Source organism: Grus americana, chromosome 4, assembly GCF_028858705.1.
Source record: "Grus americana isolate bGruAme1 chromosome 4, bGruAme1.mat, whole genome shotgun sequence".
NCBI lineage: Eukaryota > Metazoa > Chordata > Aves > Gruiformes > Gruidae > Grus > Grus americana.
In genome coordinates, this window is record NC_072855.1 from 75,045,022 (window position 1) to 75,057,518 (window position 12,497).

Here is a 12,497-nt window from a genome sequence, read left to right on the forward strand (position 1 = left end):
TTTCCTCAAAGCTATGTGTTTCCTCTCATGAACAGTACCCTCATAAAACTTAACCAGAAGAGAGAACCAAGAAGACATACCGTAGAATTTCTTAGACCGATCCCGACGGTATTTTGACAATAGCAGTACCCTGATACCATTGCTGATACAGAGCCAGTTTTTCCCAGTCATCTCTTTTTACTGATCCTTTCGCTCCATGAGTGACTGCACTGGACATTATGTTGCTGCCAGGTGGCACTTCAGTTTAAATCATTGAACTAGCCAAAGATTTGACCATACAGGTTATGCTGAAAAATACTGGAGTCTGTGCTCTGCTGGGATAAATAATCACCGAGACCTTCATCACAGTACGCAAAGTAACAACCAGTGAAGGTCTTGGCAGCCGCCAGGCTCAAAAAGAAAAATTTGGAAGCATATCCAAACCATTGTTAACAGAGACTGAACATTTTCCAGCTTTCCTTGGGTGGTTATTATAAAGCTGATATCTCCCTGGGTATTTCTGCCCTCTCTTCCTCCTCTCTTACAGCTAGGAGCATCAGGATGCTCAGCTGGCCACCAGAGTCCAAGCACCACACCCTGAACATCATCAGGACCCCAATATTCCCCTTTCTCTTCTCCAAAATGTCCTCATTCTGCTTGCACCCACCACCTTTGGTGAAAGGAGGGTCAGATGGGGAATCAGTAAAATATTTTTACTTGCAGGAGAGCATCAACAGGGTGCTGATAAATAAGACTTGAGCTTGACTTCAAGACCGGAAGCTGACCTTCAGATATTTTAACATGATCTTTCTGCTTATAAATAGCTCTGAGCCTAACAATAAATGTAGCATACTTATTTACCTGCGCTTAATGTCTTCACCTGATGCGTATCTTCTTTCACGATGACCACAAGCCAAGTCTCAAGCTCGCCCATGGGGCTCTCCCCATGCTGTGAACTCCACAGGATGGGACAGGTACCATCACGCTTCCCTTTCTACAGGCTCCTGAGCCATCTGCACCCAACAAGGAGAAGGCCTGTCCCATAAACAGAAACACATATCAGGTGCAATGAATAGTTCCATAGCAATGTTTTCAATATATAAAAATATTAATTAGCTTCATTTACATCTTTGGATCTTTCACAGCTTGCATTTGCAATGATGACCTTCGAGTTTGGCATTTCCTGGCAGTTAATGACCTGTGAAACTCGAGCCTGGTGGTTTCACCATAGCTTTTACCCCAACTAGTCATTAGCTGTCAGGAAATGCCCTCCCCATTGGTCGTTACTCCTTAATTATGTTCATTGATTCCACCTGTGAAATGCACCCTGGGTGCATTTTAAAGCATTATAGGAGTGTGTCGATGAAAATATTAGTGATGACCTTTTTTTTTCTTTCTCCTCTCTAATGGGTGCTGTATGCTATTTGCAGTTTTAGAGTTAAGGCTATTTCAACTTTTTTCCATTATATAATTCTCCCCCCTCAATGGTTTATAACTGTGCAATAAAAATTCACTCAGTTTGAATCTTGGCAAACAAGGTTTTAAGTTGGGAAAAAAGTCACTAAAGCCAAGTTGGAGTTTAAAGAGTGCAAAATGTAAAGGAAACTGAATTTTCTTGAATACATTTTTGTGCTTGTATAAATGAAAAACAGATTAATTCTTTATATTTATTGAACTTTGATTGCCAAACACAAAATAAATTCACTGTTGAGTGTATTTTCCTTGGTCCAGAAATGCAGGCAGATTAGATATGTTACTTATTATCAGACTATGGAATGGAGAAAGGTGGTACCCAGGAAAGAAAACTAATCATATGAATAATTAACTTTAACTTCAAATAAAGCTCAGAATATGAAGTTTTCCCAAGGTTGTATACTAAAGTAACGAGGCAAAGCATTCATTTAAATGAAATGCAATCTATCTCCCAGCCTCAAAAACCCATGGGCTCAATTTCCTCTCAGAAATGCACTATGCATGCTGTATCACATTTTAATCTGATTTTTATTCACCACTAGGACACCTTCAAGGGATCTACCTGAAGCAAGATGCTCTAATACATCTCTCGGTTGCTTTAGAAACACTTGTGAGATGGGTGACGTAGACTGCAAAACAGCCCTCACCTCTGGATGAGCGCATCTAACTAGAGGCCGCGGTACCGTGGCGGGAAGGAAACCTGGAACACAAGATGCTGTTCGCAAAACATTACTTTGCTGTGGCTAAACAAACCCCTTATCAATGCCATGTGAGACAGATGAATTGCTTTTATCATTTTGATCTCAGTGAGGAAAGGTGCTGTTAACAGAAAAGCATCTCCAAGTGCCCAGAATTTGGTCATTCAGCGGCGCGAAAGAGGTAAATGATGTTTCAAAGCCAAGTAGATGAAAGGAGTCTCAGTTAGCAAACACATCAAAGATGTCACGTTTGATATCTTTACACGGTCTATTTTCTGGCTCTTCCCTGTTTAAGTACAGGAGCTATGAGCTCTGGAGTCATTCGTGAAAGGATTTTAGCTGCAATCCTTGTAAATAAGTGCTAGGCCAGAGGCTTAGTTAGAGTTACGGAATTATTAAGCATTTAGTTCTATTAGTGATCTGCACACACAAAAATTAAAAGTGACTGAGAAGGAAGATGAGGAGGAACATGAGCAGAAAGCCAAGATCTAAAGTGAACCCAGTGGTGTCAGGCCCCATACTGAACTCCACGAGTACTTCTCTTTTGAAAGATACTCTCATCCCTCCTCTCCGTGGAACAAGTGCTCCCCCCCGTCCAGCCAATTGCCAATATTTTGTTTAGGACCCTCTTTATTTTCAGAGCAGAGAGACTTTTCAGCAATCTGCACTCCACTGCTCAGCCAGTCTAGGAGTCAGTTTCTGGGACTGAGCAACCTTCACCCATTTAGTTACGAGATGAACTGGAAATATATCTGAAATTTGTCACTTGATCTATTACACTAGGAGCAAAGATGAGCAAAGTCTGAACAGCCAGTTATCCTTTCCCCCTCATCTCAGCCTTTGCAACCATTTCCAGTTTTATATGAAGAAAGTGACTTTCTCTTTTTTTTCTTATGGTCAGTGATCAATATCGTTGGGATGCTGAAAGCTGGAAGGAGAGAGCGGCAAGATAACTCCTGGTCTGGCTACCATTTATTCCCGTGCTGAAGGCATACTGGCTTTTCCCACCCGCCACTTGAGCCGTGGTCATATGGTACTTTCAATCAAAGTCCTTCAGATTTGGGAAGCTGAAGAAGACTTCCTCAATGCAGTTTCATGATGCATTTCCTCCCCAAAACAGCAAGCCTTTACAAAATGCCAACGTAGAATTGAAACCTACTGCTTAATGGTTAGAATAAAGGTCCAAGAATCACAGTTCCTGATTTTTATTGTTAACGTTGCATCGTTAACATTGCCGCACCGTTGTTCTCTTTGGCAGGCGATTTACTTAGTTTCTTCTGGTTTCTAGCTTTATGCTTTATACTGATGTAAGATGTATAATATTTCTAATGTAGCATACATTAGATATTTGATCAATTTAGAATAAGTAAATGTGCAAGGTAACCATTGTAAAGAACTCTGAAGACTTTCAGTAGAGGCATATACATGCAAGTAATTCAGAACACATTTAATGTGTTTTGATTGTGTGAAACACAATATTTCAAGCAATGTATTTCAATACATTGTGCACCATTGATAACGGAGAATTAAAAGAATACAGTAAATTTACCCCAGAGTTAGAATCTCATATAGATATTTAGTGTTGCACCAAGAATAAGCTGGCGGAGTATGGTCCATATTTTTCTTCAGAGATTAGTAATCATGAGAAAGTAAGAAATGTATTCCATTTTGTACTGTTTCCCACAACAGTCTGACACAAAATCTATTAGGAGAACTTTGGCAAGCCCATAATATAATAAAATATTCAGTTTACAAAGCAGAAAGTGTGCCCCTTTTTCTTCCATAAATCTACTACAACAGGCACTTGTGGCAAAAAATACATTTTTGAACACAGAGAAAACACAGATTACCGCATAATCATGATGTAATTGGTTGAAAGCCACCACGGCTGTTTTTTGTTGCAAGCCATATAAAAGGTTTTTGACTATTTTAAGTTCAGGATGAAATGAAGTGAGAGGAAGCCTCCGCAGATTTAACTTTGCTGGAAGTCACATGAGCAAATGAAATGAGATCAACTTGTAAAGCAAAGGCAAGCTGTAGCTGGAAAGATTTCCTCATGGCTGCTGCGTTACTAAGCTCAGAGGAGAGCTAAGGCAGTGTAGACCATTACTATGTAGTTACTGGGCCGAACACATCGCATTTATTTTCTGTCGTGCACTCTTACATCGAGTTAATAAGGTAGAGATGGTAGCTCGGTCACTGATCAGCATAGCAACGTAACTTTTAAACATACGAAGAAACCAACACAGAAATTAATCCTGTTCCCAATGAGTGCCGTACATCTGGCTGTTTCTATGAACAAACAAGGGATTTTTCCAGGAAGAACTATTAGGAATCACTCACAAATGTGTTGCATCGATCCAAAACATTCACAATCATTTGCCTTCGGTTTTGGGCACGGGGTTTCCATTTGCACATGCACACAGGCAGACAGATCCTCCCCGTCTCCCTCCCTTTCCCTCTCTCATGCTTTCTTATAAAAGCAGTTGCTATTTCCTGACTGGCTTTCTTCCAAATTTGTGAACTAATTTAATTTGGCACCTTTTAACTCATTCCATTATGCCCACCACAAACCTAGCCTAGAAAAAAAAAAAAAAAAAAGAGAGAGAAAAGAAAACATGGGATTGAAGGAAGGGGGTGGACAGAGAAGAAAACTGAAGGAGCCAGGGAGCCAAGTGTGTCAACGCTGGCGTATAAAACATATAGGGCTACCAAAGAGCACGCATACTGCGCGCAACGCCTTTCCGCAGAACCAAAGGCGTGGAGTAGAAGCGGTATGGCTGTGCTTGCGGGGTATGGCTGCAACCTTCTCTGGAGCTGCCTCCAGCCTCTCCGAGCATCATTACGTGGGGCAGATAAATCCCCCATCTCAGGAGCCTGCCCACCCTGTCACAGGATGCTGCCGCCCCTCCCGCGTGAATGGGTCCAAAATCCTGGGACTTCATGGAGGCTTTCGGCTGCCCCTGCCCAGGACAGGCACCGCGGGGAGGGGGAGGCGTCCACGCCGTCCTGCAAGGTGACCGCTCACCCCGGCAGCGGGGAGGAAACTGCAAGCACGGTGTGACCGTCACAGCTGGGCTCTCGCGCCGGTGCGGAGCCAGCACAGCTGTGCGCTCCACCTCCCGCTGAGCTACGGTCCAGCTGTACCAATAGTGTCCCAGTGTCACGACCAGGGAAACGTGCGGCTGCAGCGAACAGCCGTTGTGTTTCTTTCCCAGGAGCTCACAGAGCAGCTCGGAGCGGTCCTTCAAAGGGTGCAAGGCATTTGCTAGGTGGTACGAATAGTCTGAATTTGCAGTACTTCCTTCCATATTTCGCTGCGCGACCAAGTGCTTTACAAAGGCATTAAACATTAAGACACAATTCTTGTTTAAAAATATTTTGTTAAAAAGCCCAAACAACTAAACATAAGTTTTACTGCAAACTGTAGGTTTCTCATACTGCTAGGAAGAAAATAACTCAGCTTCTCAGTCCTGACTGCGTAAAAACATCTCAAGAGAAAGATTAAAAATACCTAAATTAGATCAACCCAATTGCGTCCTCTTCAACACCCGAAGGATCAGGATCCTTCATGCCACTCGTGTACAATTTACATGGCATGACACGCGTTAAGTTGTCCGCGTGCTTGTGCCACGCTCGGGTCTCAGCTCCCCTACGGTGGCTCCGCCTGGAGATGCCTGCTGAGTACAGCCACGGTCCCTGCAGGGACAAACGTGGACACGCACGCCGCAAAATTGCAGAGTGGGGGTCTGAAAGAGGGACAGCCAAGGCGGTTACGAGTGCGGAACATGGCACACGTGAGAATAGAAGTCATCAGCCAGGTTCACGCAAGGGTATTGTGCGATACCGCGCTGGACATGGCATCTCACACGGTCCAGAGGGAGGATGTGGGAGGGTAGCACAGGTACGGCAAGCACGGAGTTAAAAACGCAGTGGGTACGCCGTCAAAAGCATCTTAGCTTTCCCACGTGTGCAGAGGAGTTGGGAACCCAATTAAATGGATGGTATTTGGTTTCTCAGAGTATCTACGGTTCTGCACAGAGTCTTCTCAACGGTTAACCACTTTGGGGTCGGGAGCGGAGTTACTTAACGTGCCACATGCCAGATTCAGGAGATGCAGCTGAAGTGGCAGAAATAACTGATCCACCCAGCAGAGAGCGAGGCTTACATGAAATTATACGTGATCTCCCGCTGGGACGAGGCCGGGAAGGCGCGCATGGCTGGGGAGGGCGTCACGTTCTTCTGATGTTCTGCGACGAGATTATCTTGTATAAACAGTCACTTGAAATTCATCTCTGCATGTTATCACAGTTAGTCCTGTCAGAAGTGGTGTCTGAACCAATACAGTGATATTATACAGGACTTTCACATTTTCACAGTTCCAAAAAGCCCACTCCCTAATGCATTAAGATCGTTGTCACGGTGAACTAATTAAAAAAAAAAAAAAAAAAAAACCAAAAAAACCAAAACAAAAAAAAAACCAACCAAAACCCAAAACTCCCCAAACCGCTGCTGCCTTGTAACCGGAGTTTCCCAGAGTTACCTGTCAACATCATGGCTGGAAAAACATGAAAGTTTTTTTCTTTTCCTCCTCTAAAGCGAGCGAAAGCCGGTTTCTGGTTCACAGCTCAGGGCTGCGCTTTCTGGGAACGGTCCGTCCCTGCTCACCTCGCCTGTCAAGAGGAAAGCCATCCCTTCTCCCATCTGCGTCAGCCTGACAGGTGTGTTTATCTTCCTTAAAACGAGGTTCTCCTCCTGTTTCGTGCAAACGGCAACTGTAAATTATTTTCATGAATTCAGAATAAGACAGTGAACAGGTGAAATGTCTCGGGAAAGACAATGCGGTCTCTCGGACAACACGTGTTCCTGCTTAAAATGTGGGGAGAGGTGGAGCGCGTCGTTAACGGTAGGAGCATAGGAAAATGGTTTTCCACACACAGAGGAAAAAAAAAAATGCAACTTGCAGTCACATTAGTACTGACACTACTATAAATAAAAGCAACCACCTTTCAAATTGTTGCTTGTATTTTTTTCAAAAGCTTGAATAAGCTTTGTTCTCAGATCATCAGCCATTGAACCCTAAGCTTGTGTAGGACAGCTGAGAGGGGAGTTATATACCTACTTGCAAAAAAACCAAAACCAACTAAAAATGTCATGACATATGGACTGCCTTACCAAGAAGGATGTACAAATCTTTTTTTTTTTTTTTAAATGTATGTCTGTAACTTTTAAACTCACATAAAGGAGATCCTCTTTAGGGAATGTCACATAAAGCTTGCAGAATTAGCTGATTTGTTTTCATCGAGAATGTTTTATCTGATAAACAGACTAAGCAGGAGAAAACTCAAGAGAATCCCCAAGTAATGTGTCCATTAGAAAATGGTGTCGGGTAACTTTGTTAATTAACCTCACCAACACCTTTATCAGCAACGTTATTCCCTTTCTTGCCTACGCTGACATCCCTTTGTTTTAGCAGCACAACTTTCTTAAATTCTGAAACATTCTTGGAAAAGAAACTCAAATGCTAAAATTTCTCTTCAATAAAGCAAAAGCCACATAAACATCTTAAGCATCTTTTCCAGTCGCCAGCTCAGAGTCACCTGAGCCCACTGTAATCAGCTCCTTCCGTTAATGCCAGCGGCCCTAATTTGAATGTTGTCAGCAGGAAAACTTTCGTTTTCATCCCTAGGTATAACGCAAATTGGAGAAACAAATAAAAGAGTTACAAGAAGTATACTGTTAAAGCAACAGGTTAATACAGTGCTATCATCTGACAGTTGCACATTATGACATGTGAAACTGTGAGATAGAGAGGTCCCTCCCGATAAAATTGATAGAGGTCATAAATAAACGTAAGTGGATGCTCATCTGTACGCAAGTACACAAACCAAAAAACCTTCTCCTTTTCCTTCACGTGTCAAATTTGAATTGTTTACAGCCTTCAGGACTTTGCGATACCTTTCGCCAAAGAAAAATTTCTGTACGCAATACCTTAATATTGCTACATGACTAATAAACCCTTTTCGCCACTGTTCACATACAAATAAGTTTAAACTAGATTTCATGCGCATTTGTCTCTCGCTGTATTTCTTTCAGGAAACAGGAAAATTAAAACTGCAAATTATTCCTTTCTACTTCACTTTATGTTGAAACCACTTTTTTTTTTTTTGGCAGAAACAATTCTGCTTGAAATATTCGGAGCGTAAGGCTGTTTTCAATACGGAGAGAAGCTTTGGGGGAAATTCTCTTCATTTACCGAGGCCTGGTAGCGCTGGCAAAAAAAAAAAAAAAATCAGGAGCAGCTGCAAAAATTGCCAATACAAAATGGGACAGCGCATCATAAAATCTGAAGTCAAATACCTCCTCAAACCGTAGAAGTTGGGAAGAAGAGGCAGTGATTTACACGCGCCTCCTCCAAGCCAGGGCTTGGAGACGCGCACCGCAGAGAAGCCCGGGGGAGATGAGAGACACGAGGCTACGAAAGGGCAGCAGGGCCCGCGCCATCGCCTTGCTCTCCAGCCTGAGTACAGTCCCAAGGGGGTTGGTTACAGAAAAAAAGGTGCCAAATCATCAGAGGGAACAGACTACGATGAGAGCCATAAATCTATTTAGATTAACTGAAATTTTCACCATTTGGCTTCAAGTAGAAGAACTAAATATTTTTTTCTCGCAACTAATCTGTTTTGACTCTATGAAAAACATTTTCATTGCAATAAAGTTATTAAAGTCTTAGCACTTACTGTTTTGTAGTTAATATAGGAACTTTTTTCTCCCCGCCTGCTAGTTACTCTGCAATAAATTTCTTTGCACAGGTCAGCTCCTCACTCTAGTTCTCTTATTACTTCATTTAAGAGAATAATTTATTTTAAACCCCAAACCAAACATAGGATTGAAGAGTAGAGGTTAAGAAATGGAATAAAAAGAAAACAGACCTTCACCTTTCATTATGCTTGTCTTAAGTATCCGCTTTATTAAACTTACTCAGTGTTTAAGTCTGGTTTATTAAAAACCATCAATGTTTAGCTTATGCTATTTTTAAAGCAGTCTGTACTGTGTAGTATTTAATAGGCTGTCCAAAACAGATGAGTTATTTTATTTTTTTTTTTTGAAAAGCAAACAAATTCAGAATGCTCCAAGATATCCATTTGTATAAACCAGTTAACATTCACATAACCTTGGCCAATGTCATATCAAGTTAATTTTATAAATCAAAATCTGAAGTGTGTTTATTGCATGCAGTACGGCTACTCATTAAAGATAGAATCTGGTTCCCTATTAGAAACCTGAGCACAGATTGACGCTCACATCAGTGGTTAACCACGCTCTTTATCCGCACAAAAACCTCTTTACACTGTCAAGATCATGTAAAGAAGCACCTGTCAGTAGTAACCTGGTTTTCTGTCCTACCCCTAAAATCTCAGCTGACGCACCAAGAATCACTTATAATCAGCTCAGTTATTACCACTCAGTGCAATCGATGGGAACTTTGTTAACGATTTAGGTGACGGCAGGGTCGGCGTATAGTCAATGTAGAAGCAGGGTCCGGCGCCAGCCGCTGCATTTAAAATGGTACCTCGAGCCATTGTTCCCACGATGGTCACAGAGAAATTTGCCAAAATAAGGGACATGATTATTAGGTCTGAAGCAGCGTAATTGTAGCATCTCCACCGCATCATCGGGGAGTTTGGTGTGAATCATGAGCTTCACTCATTTGGTATTGGTTTTCCCTTTCTCTTTGTGTGATGCAGTTTGGAAAGCTACAGCAAGAGACATCATGCCTCAATCCAGCCAGGAAAGTCCTGGTTTCTGTGATCCTTATAGAAATAAGACAACTACTTAACACGTGATAAGAGCAGCTATACGTGATACAAAGAGATCTTTCCCAGCTCTGAATAGCCACCATCTGTAACTCAAAAGACAAGGGACAGCACAGGCTAAATCTGTCTGTCTAAACACGGGGCACCTTGTGCTGGTTTAGATGCTGTGAGACATGACTCTCCTGCAACCTGGCCAAAAGTGCAGAGCAATTTTTGAAATCAGTGTCCGTGCCCAAGAGGTGCCCCCACACAACGGCGGCAGCCTCAGCTGAAACCCGTACCTACAGAAACCGGGCAGCTCCTCTGAGGCCGCCTCTGAGACAAGTCCCTTTACCCCCCACCCCGTTGTGTCCCCAACACCAGCCTGCTCTCAGCCTCCCCGGACCGGGCACCAGTCAATGTGGTGGCACCAGCCACCAGGACGGGGCGGGAATTCACCGGTGTGACCACAAAGGGCATCGCCTGGCTCCTGCAGCCGCCCTACCTTTGCCCCCAGCCACAGCCATTTCATTGCCGGCTGGTTTCTCCCGAGGGTGACCAACAGACCATATGGTCCTTACAGGGTGGGTGGCTGGCAGCCCACGCCTTTTCTCCTTCCCGGATCTGACTTATGCTTGGCTGCGTTCAGCATCTCGTGTCTGTTTGGCAGGAGTCCTCGGTCACGCTGCACAGCTTCGCCAAGGCCAGAGGGCAGTGGGTTTGGTGGGACCCATTTGAGGAACCCCTCTGCAGCCACCAGCAAGGGCCAACACTGTCTTCAGGGACAGCCGGGGCCACCTTGCAAGTATAGGCAGGCGCTCTGACTAAACTTTATGAAGCACAGCTCGCTGAAAGTCCATTTCCCTTCCTTGTAAAAATACATCGGTATTTTGCAAAAACAAACAAAAAGCCCCAAACTTTGTTCCATGTCAGAATGAAAAGTGGACATTTTTAAATTCCCAGTAGATAAAGCCATGTTTGAGCAAAACCAAATTTCTGGACCTCACAAGTTGCCACATAGCAGAATTGTTGTTGCCCTTCAGTCAGCTCTAATTATGAACTAATTGGATGAGTTTTTGTTTCAGACATTTCTGTGAATAGCCTTGAACTACAGAGTCATAGCCAAACTTCTTAATTTAAAAAGCTGCTCCTGCCTTTATACTCAAACATATTGCACACCCTTTTGGAAAGCAGGTAAATATTTCAAAATTTGTAGCTCTCCAGCTTATCCCCAAATCTAATGTCTAGCACATTATAGAAATAACAGTGAAAGGAAATAAATGCAAGAGGGAGAAGTCATAAAAACAAAGCTCTATGAGGTTCCCATGTAAGGTCACCAGAACAGTTTAGAGTGTTGTTTTTCTTCTTCCTAATAGAGAAGCCCAAATTTAATTTCTCTTTTCATTTTCTACTTTCCTCGGCTCTTTTCCTCTCAATCTCCGTCCTCCTCCTCTCTTCTCCTCCAGTTTGAAATTCCATTCCCAGCCATATGTTTCTCATTGTGATCCACCTTCCATTTTTGGTCATAGAGCGAAATGTGGTTTGAAGATCCAAGAAAGTCAGAGCGTGTTGACACAAGGACGTTGGATTCTAGGTTTTGTCAACACTGAGCTGAAGAGCTTTGGGCCTTGAATCAATTTTAGCCTCCTTGACCAAGGGAACCCTGCAGAGAGTCAGACTAAGATCAACGAGAACAGATTTTCAAGTGAACAGAGCCATATAAGTATATCTTGCACAACAGGGGAGTGGTTTTTATTTTCTGTATGATCTGCCTTGCTCCAATATTAAATCCAAACACTACTCAATTTTGCTTGGCATGCAGCTCTTTGCAACAAAACCAGAACGTTTTCTTGTAGGTAATATACAGTAATGAGAGCCTGAATTTCAAACATCGGGTGGTTTTTTTTTTCTAGAAACTGAGATAAATAACAAACCCAAACAACTCCAAGGTCTTGCAGAGATCTATCCTGAAAGCTGCCTGGCTGGCAAATGATGGAGAGTCCCGCTCCTTTTCCAGATGACCCGGGGAATTTCCTGTTAAAATACTGCGCTCCCAGACGTCTGGGCATGTGAAAGTGGGTCCACCGGCTAGCGGCTCAAAGTCCATCCCCTACCTTGTGGTTCAACTCACAACACATGTATAAGGCTGCGGAAGGGAAGAGGGCGTAAGGGAAGGAGAATTAAACTGATGTTGACATTATTTGAAATTTGCTCTAATTCATGCTCTGCCAGATAGCCGAAGATTAATCTCAAACTGTTTATTTTAATGTATCTTATTTCTGACTTCCAGCTAGCTATCAGCTGGTGTAATATAAGCTTTAATTTTGGCACCACCGCGTCTTCATTGTGTTTACCTTTTTCACTCACACTTTCTTTGGTTTTATCATAAGCAATTTCATGATTTAATGGCACTTACTTTCCTGAATAAGAACAGGTGTAGTTAATTTTTGGAGATGGGAGAGAGACTTTTCATAAACTACCTATTTTCCATGTGTAGTTGCTTGCAACATCGGGGGCTGGAAAGATCCCTTCGTTACACCGCCATTTCTGA

The 12,497-nt window shown here is 42.8% G+C and overlaps 1 protein-coding gene across 1 annotated transcript in view; it reads right to left on the reverse strand.

The window, feature by feature from the left end:
• Positions 1-981: 981 nt before the first annotated feature.
• FAT4 (FAT atypical cadherin 4) overlaps positions 982-12,497 on the reverse strand; it is a 191,528-nt gene continuing 180,012 nt past the window's right edge. Inside the window, exon 19 of the transcript XR_008576942.1 lies at positions 982-1,014. The gene's annotated coding sequence lies outside the window, so the exon portion shown is untranslated. The remainder of the gene's footprint in view (positions 1,015-12,497) is intronic.